The sequence below is a fragment of the Astatotilapia calliptera genome, chromosome 5, assembly GCF_964374335.1.
Source record: "Astatotilapia calliptera chromosome 5, fAstCal68.1, whole genome shotgun sequence".
Classification (NCBI taxonomy): domain Eukaryota; kingdom Metazoa; phylum Chordata; class Actinopteri; order Cichliformes; family Cichlidae; genus Astatotilapia; species Astatotilapia calliptera.
The window spans coordinates 2332300-2340667 of record NC_137426.1 but is presented as its reverse complement, the minus strand read 5'-3'; positions in this window follow the sequence as shown (position 1 = coordinate 2340667).

The following is an 8368-nucleotide window of genomic DNA, read 5'->3' as shown; positions in this document are numbered from 1 at the left end:
TGGACTTAATAAAGTTTAAACTTAGGGGTGTGGCCTCTTTGATTGATAGGTGTGTGGTGACACAGGTGGCTGTAGCTGCTAGCTGCCTTCTAGGCTTCAACTCAGCTAACTGTCCCTGAACTGTGTTTGTGCTGTTGGAGCATTTTTAATGACGTCATGTGACCAATAATATGGCTGCTGTGAGGTTACTGTACCAACAGACCGTCCAACAGACCCGAACTCCAGTTTGATGAACTGAAGGATTTTAATTGGGTGATACTGAGCACTGATCAGAAGGTATCTCTGTCTCTGTAAGGCTCCCATACAGTATCGCTAACCAAGCTAGCTAACATTATTTCGTGGCTCGAAGAAAGTTGCATGGTGAAACGAAAAAACCAACCAGACTTCAAAATGAGGACTCCAGAGCAGGAGCATATATCCATCTTTCACATGGACAAAGCATCCTCTTTCAAAGCCACTGCCTTAGCTGGGAAATTTTAAAGAGCGCGCTCTGCAGTAAACCTGAATGAGTTCTTTCTTCTGCTTTGCTTCAGCTCTCTTTCACAAAAGTCAGCCTGCTTGTTCTGACAGACAGACGGACAGACACGTGATGAGGCTGATAATAAACCTCCAAAGAAGAGACAGAGCCGGAGAGGAAGAAGTGACCTTTACATCTCAGCAGAAAGAAGAAGAAAGAGCCAGCTGATGATCCTCGTATGAGTCAGCAAACGCACTTGTGAGGTATAATCTCCGTGAACGACGGCGGGACAGAAAAGAAAGGGAAGACAGAACCGGATAAACAAGCTGAGCTCTTCATGAATACCTGTGTGTTAAAAATGTCCAGGCAGTGTTAATGTGATCACAGTAATGAAGCACTTATTAAGCTGTAAGCAAACACCCCCGTCTGACAGCTGCCACGCCAAATAAAAGATGGCGCCACGAAAGACGTGATTATGTCACTTAGCAGACGGCTGGATGAGCGCAGCCTGCAGCCCTCACCTAAATATCCAGGTGCTGATCAGAGAGATTTAGAAATGCTTCATCCGTTTTCTGCAGCTGGTGTTTGATGAATAATTAATGTTTGTGTCCAAATGCTTGAAAATAACCCCCAAATGTTCTGAGCACTAGACGGAGAGACCTGAAAGCTTTGGTGCGTTATTGAAGACTGAATATTATATTTTAAATTAAATCAACATGAACTGATCTCCACTCAGATCGCCCAGAAGATCAGAACACAGACTTCATCTGTTCATCTGTTTGGCTGCAAAACTCCTGAGTTCTTCTTTCGGTTTGTACAAGGTCAGATGGCAGCTGCGTAAATATTTAACTAAAAGCTTCAAAAACCGGACTTCACTAAGCAGCGATGACATCACGTTAGCTACTTGTGTGAACAGATCCCAGTGAGACCTGAATCACCCAGAGAACCCAGGAAACCACTGAAGGACCACTAAAGACCACAGAACCAACCGCTTACCATCCACCATGTCGCCGGCAGCTCTCGCGCAGTTTAACTGTTGAGAGACTTTTATTGTTGATGTTCCAAATGACCAAAAATGTTATTTGAACAAAGGGGTGGACAATAACTGAACCCTCGGGCCTGGAGATCAGTTAGTGACCGATTAAATGTGAATTCCCGAACAGATTGGTTGCTGAAGGTTATTTGCTGTTTCCAGGTGAAACTGCTCGTGCTAAAAGCCCTCCTGCACTTTGGTTGGTAGCAGGTAGTCACAGTTGTCCGTAGCGTGTATGGAAGACGCCGACTTGTCTGCAAACACTCGCCAACTACTCGCTGAGCGGATGGGAAACGGTGCTATGCAAACACAGTGTTCACCTTCAAAGTAAAAGTTGTGTCTCTTGAAATGTGTTGGTTTCAGAATGAGGCCAGCTTTGACTTTGAAGGCAAATGTATTTTATTAAAATGTGGTCTCCTGCCATTGGTCCATTGTCAGACTGACGACTGGAATTGTATAAAACAGTCGCTGGTGGGAAGCTCTGCTGACGGGTGGTTTTCAGAAACATGACGATAAAAATAAACAAAAAGTGAAGCTTGCAGCAGGATGAAGGCACGTCACCCTGCAGACTAAATCAGGTTTAAGATACAGTAATGTGCTGTAGGTGTGATGGAGCTAGCAGGTGAGCACAAGAGAAGGTGATGCCCTGCAGGTAGGGTAGGTTAAGGCGGTGTTCTGCTGTGCACCAGCCGACCTACTTAGAAACGATAACTAACCTTTGATACACGACAAAAACATAAAAACTTCTCGGGCAGGTTCTGAATCGCTCTCTGGCCTGTTTGCTCTGTAATTATGTGGAAACGATGTAATAAGTTGGGTCAGGAATGAAAATGTTCATCAGCATGTGGCTAAAAGGGAGCAGATGTTGTAACTCTGCATGACTACAGCAGTGCAGGAATGCAAACGATTCACAACTTGTCTGAGCATCTTACGGTTTTTAGGATTTGTTTTCTCATGATAATGAAGACGGTCACTGAATTTTAGGCCGTGCAAGGTTTCCTTTCCAAACCTTTATTAAACCTGAAAGTGAAACTCTTCAGGTAAAGGATCTTTTCGCAGCTTAGCTGAGAGAACCAACCTGTTTTGAAGACGAGTGTTTATGATCTGCGGTACTTTTGCTTCGGTTCTCTAAACGTCAGAATGTTCCCACATCGGCACGCGATCTGAGGACCAACGGTTCATTTTGTTTCCCATCCTGCGACTCCTTCATGCATGCGCTGTTTGAACAAAGGGTGACGCGGAGCAGAAGCAATCCTTCGATTTCCAAAAGGCTGCGTCGCTCAGCCTGATGAAAAACGTGTTCCAGCTGCAAAAAGTGAGAAGTCTCACAAAGCGCCGGACTTGCTAACAGAAATGAAAAACGCTGGGACATCTTTTCCAAATCCGAACTCCAAAGTTTTTACTCTGTCCATTCATGTTCCATAGCTTTGAGTTGCTACATAAAAATCCATTACTTGAATTATTTGGTGTACATCGTTGTGGAGCTAAAATTATGTGTCCATTTTGCTCATCGTGCACTTTTCTGAAATAACTCACAGACTCACTGTCTGCACGGTTTTACCTGATGCAGTTGGTGAGCTCTCAGCTTCTGCGTGACACAGATGTGGGTAAGCGATTCTGTGACCCAGGATCCCAGTAATCAGACCAGTTCACGACCCAGTTCAGGTCGTCAGGTCCGGCTGGAATAAACACTTTTAGGTCTCCAAGCAAACTGGGCGACTTTTCTACTTCATACGACTCAAGTGCAGCAGAGGAAGAACAAAGTGTTGACTTGATCACAGTTTGTGATATTTAAAAGTAAGAACTGTTGACCGTCCCAGTGACAAACTGACAAAACCAGAGCCGTGGTTTCCGTTTTCACAAAGACAAGAACGTTTAAAAGAGGTTTAGGCTCAACGTTCAGCCGTGGATTCAGAGAGCAGCGTGGGTTACTCCCCGTCAATGAACCAGCTTTAGAACTCTTTATCTTTATTAGGAGCTGCAGGAGTCTGATCTTTCAGATCTTTCCAGAGGGGGAGCTGTGTCCATGTCCTCAGCACACTTTCAGAGATCAGGGTTTCCCCTCGTCTGTATATTCATGGCCGTATTCATGTAAAGAGCTCCTGTTGGTCAGTGCTCATATCACATTTCCAAAGTTTCAACTCAGGAGGTTCTGCAGCTAATCATTTTTTTCTACTCTTGGTCACAGTACAAAGTCACCGAGGGGAAATTTCCCCTATGCTGTCATGGAAACTCCGCCCTCCTGCTGTTAGTGAAGAGCAGCCAATCAGGAGAGGAGCTGGCTAAGATCCAGTATCATACAGAGCTTCTCTAATTATAACATGGAGCACAACAGTAATCCTCCTGTCTAGTCAGCTAGCACAAAGGTTACGTTAGAAACGTCATTTCTAGAGGACAGACTTTTATCTCAGCATTAAATTTTCTTCAGTGTTTTTGGAGGATTAACCTCGCTGTCCATTCATAAAGAACCAAAAAGGTCCCAGTTCTCCCAGCTTGTGTCTCAGCACAGATCAGGTTTAATCCCACCAGGACAAACACAGGAGCTCCTGCAGATCCACAGGCTCATGCGTCTCATAATGAAAATACAAATGAGCGCTCATTGAACGGAGGTGACACGAACATCTGAATGACAGCGTAGGTGGTGAAACTGAGTTTGTAGCTTCAGTTATTTGAATATTAATAATCAGGCAGAGCCCTCAGGTATTTCCACAGTGAGACACCCTGCATCAGCACGCAGGAAATTATCATCTTACATAATACACATGTGTGCAGAAACACCTTCCAGGCAGCTGCATACGTGATCAGGAAACAGCAACATGATGTCTTTGCTCCTGCTCTGTCGTCAAGTTTATTGAAAATGCAGAACACTAACAGCACACCCCGACCTGCAAAAGGACCACAGGCATAAAAACAGCACAAAGAGATGTTGAACTGCACAAAAAAAGATAGCAAGGGCTCACAAAGACATGCAGGAGTCCTCGAAAGAAAACTAAAAGGATCAGAAAGATGAAGAATTATCAGAAAATGATCAAAAAGACGCAAAAGTGCAACAAGCAGATCAAATCGGCCACGGGGAGGAATACAAGCAGTTCATTCTTGACTGAAATGACTCGTCCTCTTTCCTAAAGAGGACCACAAAGAAAAATAACACAAATAAAAAAGCAAAAAATAAAAAATAAACACTGCAAAACTTCCAAAACAACCCAAACAGGCATAAAACCACCAGGAGGAAATATGAAGCTGTCAGAGCGAGAATCAACACGTGAGCCACAAAACATGACAAAATGACCACAAAGAGGATAAAAACAACAAAGAGACAAATAAAACCGTTAAAGAGGAAAAACCCGCTTAGGGACCGTGTGGGGTCGGAGGTCGTGTGCAGGAAAGACAGGGCCGAGGCCTCGTTGCCTCTCAGACCATCAGACCTGTGTGTGTTTGCTGTTCTCGTCTCTTTCTGGTCACTTCAGTGTGAAAGTTTCACAGGTTGGACGATGAAAACGAGGCGAGGGGATAAAAGAGCGTGAAAGAGCCGAGACGTCAGCTCGTGTGTTACTCAAAGTGAAAACAAAGACGCTTCTCTGTGATGTCTCGCCTTCTGAGGAGATGACTAAGTGACCGCTTCCTGTTTGCTGTGCCTCGTGGAGCTTTTAACGTCCCGATGAAGGTCAGAGGCGTCGCGTGCAGGCTGTAAAATCACCGAGGTGGAGACCAGCAGAGAGGGAGGATGACGTGAACGCGGCGAAAGCCAAACGTTTTCTTTTTTTGGGTCATTTTCACGTGCTGAGCTCCACACGGACTCCATCAGGCACAAAGGACACAGTGTTACACAGTCTGCACAAACTCCAGTTTACAGAGTCTCCGAGGACAACGGTCCTCGCTCTCAGCGCTGCGGGGAAAGATGAACAAAGGAATAAAAGCCTTTTGTCATCCATGAATATTTCCCAGCAACACGTGTGACAACTGATGAGACCTTTTAAACACTTATTTGTTTGTCAGGGTCCGTGTGCAAAAAATACCAATAATGAAACACACTTCTTACACACTGTGTAAGCCATGCTGGCTGAGAGGCACCAGCACAGTCCAGACTCCAGTTAGTGAAAGTGAAGCTGAGCAGTGTTGGCACACCTGTAATCAAAGCAGCCACGCCCCTAACATCAAGCCTCATTAAAATCCAAATGCCTGCACGGGACGAGCGGTTTCAGAGAATCCAAACAGGTGAGTTATAAAAACATTCTCCCCCTGAGCAGCTGTTATGAAGCAGGATGAAGTTGCATATTTTAACATGGCAATCTTTGATGACTGACTCGCTGCTGGAGCCTCCGGCGGACATTAGAGGAACTGCAGGTTTGGGTACTTTTCACTCAGATTCCTTCCTGGTCTCACATCTGGACCTGAACACTGGAGCAGATCTCCTCCTTTGCAGGACTTTTGAAGGAATCGTGAGAGTTTGACCATCCAGGCCGAGTCTGCATGTGTTTTGTGGACTCTTATGATGGAGAGTGGTTTGTGGTCAAGTGTGGCCAGGATGAGAGCAACACCTCCAAGCCTGAGTCCTGGTTTCTCTGCTGGAAAATGGTGCAAGGATCTAAGTTTAGAGAGTTCAAGTTTCTTGGGATCTTCACATCTTATTCCCAGGTGACGAGGCGGTGGAGTGTGAGGTGCACCGGCAGGTTGCTGCGGTGTCAGCAGTAAATACTCCCCTGCTGATTCAGCTGCATTGGCTCCCTGTCAAGTTCAGGGTCCAATTTAAGAGCATAATCATGACTTATAGGGCCCTGCACGGTGTAGCTCCAACTTACTTAAGTGATCTTCTTCTTTCTTATCACCCCAGCAGGTCCCTGAGGTCTTGTAACCAGGGCTTGCTTGTTGTCCAGCATACAAGGTTAAAAACAAAAGGTGACAGAGCGTTTGTATCAGCGGCTCCCAGACTCTGGAACTCGCTCCCTTTGAGTTTGAGATCTGTGGACTCAGTCATGTCTTTTAAAAAGCAGTTAAAAACCTGTTTAAACTCACGTTTGGTTGATTTTGTTTTGTTTTAGATCTTAATGTCTGTTTTCTGCCTCTGTAAAGCACTTTGTGATTTTATCTTGAAAGGTGCTATATAAATAAAATTTTACTTACTTACTTACTTAATTCAGGAGGACTTTTGATTTATGCTCCACCCTCACCTCCGCTCATGGGATATGGGTGATGATCGAAAGAGTAAGGTCCCAAACACAAATGAGTTTCCTCTGTAGAGTGGTTGGGATCAGCCTTGGAGACAGGCTGAGGCGCTCGGGCATCTGGAGGGAGCTTGGAATATAGTTACTGCTCTTCTGTGTCTACAGAAACCAACTGAGGGATCTGTGAGGATCTCTCCTGGGAGGTTTTACGCCACGGGGTCGACCCAGAACCAACTGGAGAGATTTGGTATCTCTGGCCTGGGAACGCCTCGGGACCCTCCAGGAGTAACAGGGAGAGGGTCTGCCTAACCTGCTGACACTGTGATGAGATCACAGGATGTTCTCTGCACTGAGATCATTTACTGGGTATAACGGTTTCATCGATCGCTGTATGTAAACGACTTTACTTCTTTATAAAGTTTCAAATGTTTTACGCTTCTTAGTGTTTTGGCCCAACATAAATAAATAAAGAATAAATAAATAAACATAAATGTGCTTCCAGGTCCAGCTGTGTTATTGTCTGTTTGATGTGCATGGAGAACACTCAGTCGCTGCAGTGACGGAACAAAGACGGGAATGTGATTCAGGGTCAGCCGTTGGCTTCTGCACGATAAAACGTGGAGTGTGGCGCCCTCTGCAGGATGAATGAGAATCTGTGCAGAGAAAACTGGTTTTATATTAATGCAACAATTCAGAAACAAACTCTCAGACCCTGAAAACAGCGTCAGCGTTCATTTGAGCAGGTTTACGTCGATTTGACCCTTTCAACGCTGGCCGTTCAACACTATTACCCAAAGTGCAGTGATTCCAGGGTTTAAAGAAAAAAGACTCACATTTCAGCCAATTAGTTTGAAGAGAGCTTTGACACTGTAAACCTGTGCAGTGGTGGAAAAGCAGCAACGTCACTGAGGATATAAACAGTCATTTGTTTTGTTGCTCTCGTGGGCATCTCCTCTTAATTTTTAATGATCATCTCTGTCCTCACAGTATAATTCAATTCAATTTTATTTATATAGCGCAAAATCACAACAACAGTCATCTCAAGGCGCTTTATATTGTGCATTAGATCCTACCATAATACATACAGAGAAAATCCCAACAATCATATGACCCCCTATGGGCAGCACTTTGGCGACAGTGGGAAGGAAAAACTCCCTTTGAACAGGAAGAAACCTCCAGCAGAACCAGACTCAGGGAGGGGCGGGGCCATCTGCTGTGATTGGTTGGGAGAGAGAAGGAAGACAGGATAAAGACATGCTGTGGAAGAGAGCCAAGGCACAACCATCCCCAACTACAGGCATCACTGGGTACAGCCCGTCAGTAGGTATGTGGAAGTTGGCCAATGACAGGTTGTGTTTTGGGTGAAGGCATCCTTAAAGGAGCCAAACATATTGAAACCTTGACCAGAACAAGACACCACTCATCCAGCATCCCACAGTCCAACTCAGCAGCGCACACAATCCTTTTACTCTGATGGATTTGGTATTTCCTGTGCGGCAGCGCCTCGTGATTTCTCTTGAGCTGAGCTCTGACGGTGAAGGTCAATCTTCTGTTTTTTTCTCTCTTCCTTATAAACACGTTCAAGTTTCAAAAGACAGACATCAGGAAAGAAAGAACACAAAGTATGAAGGGCACTCTCACTCTGTACAAGCACAGACACGCCCACGTGTGCCTTAGATTAGCTCATGATGTTATGCAGACCTGAACATGCGCAGG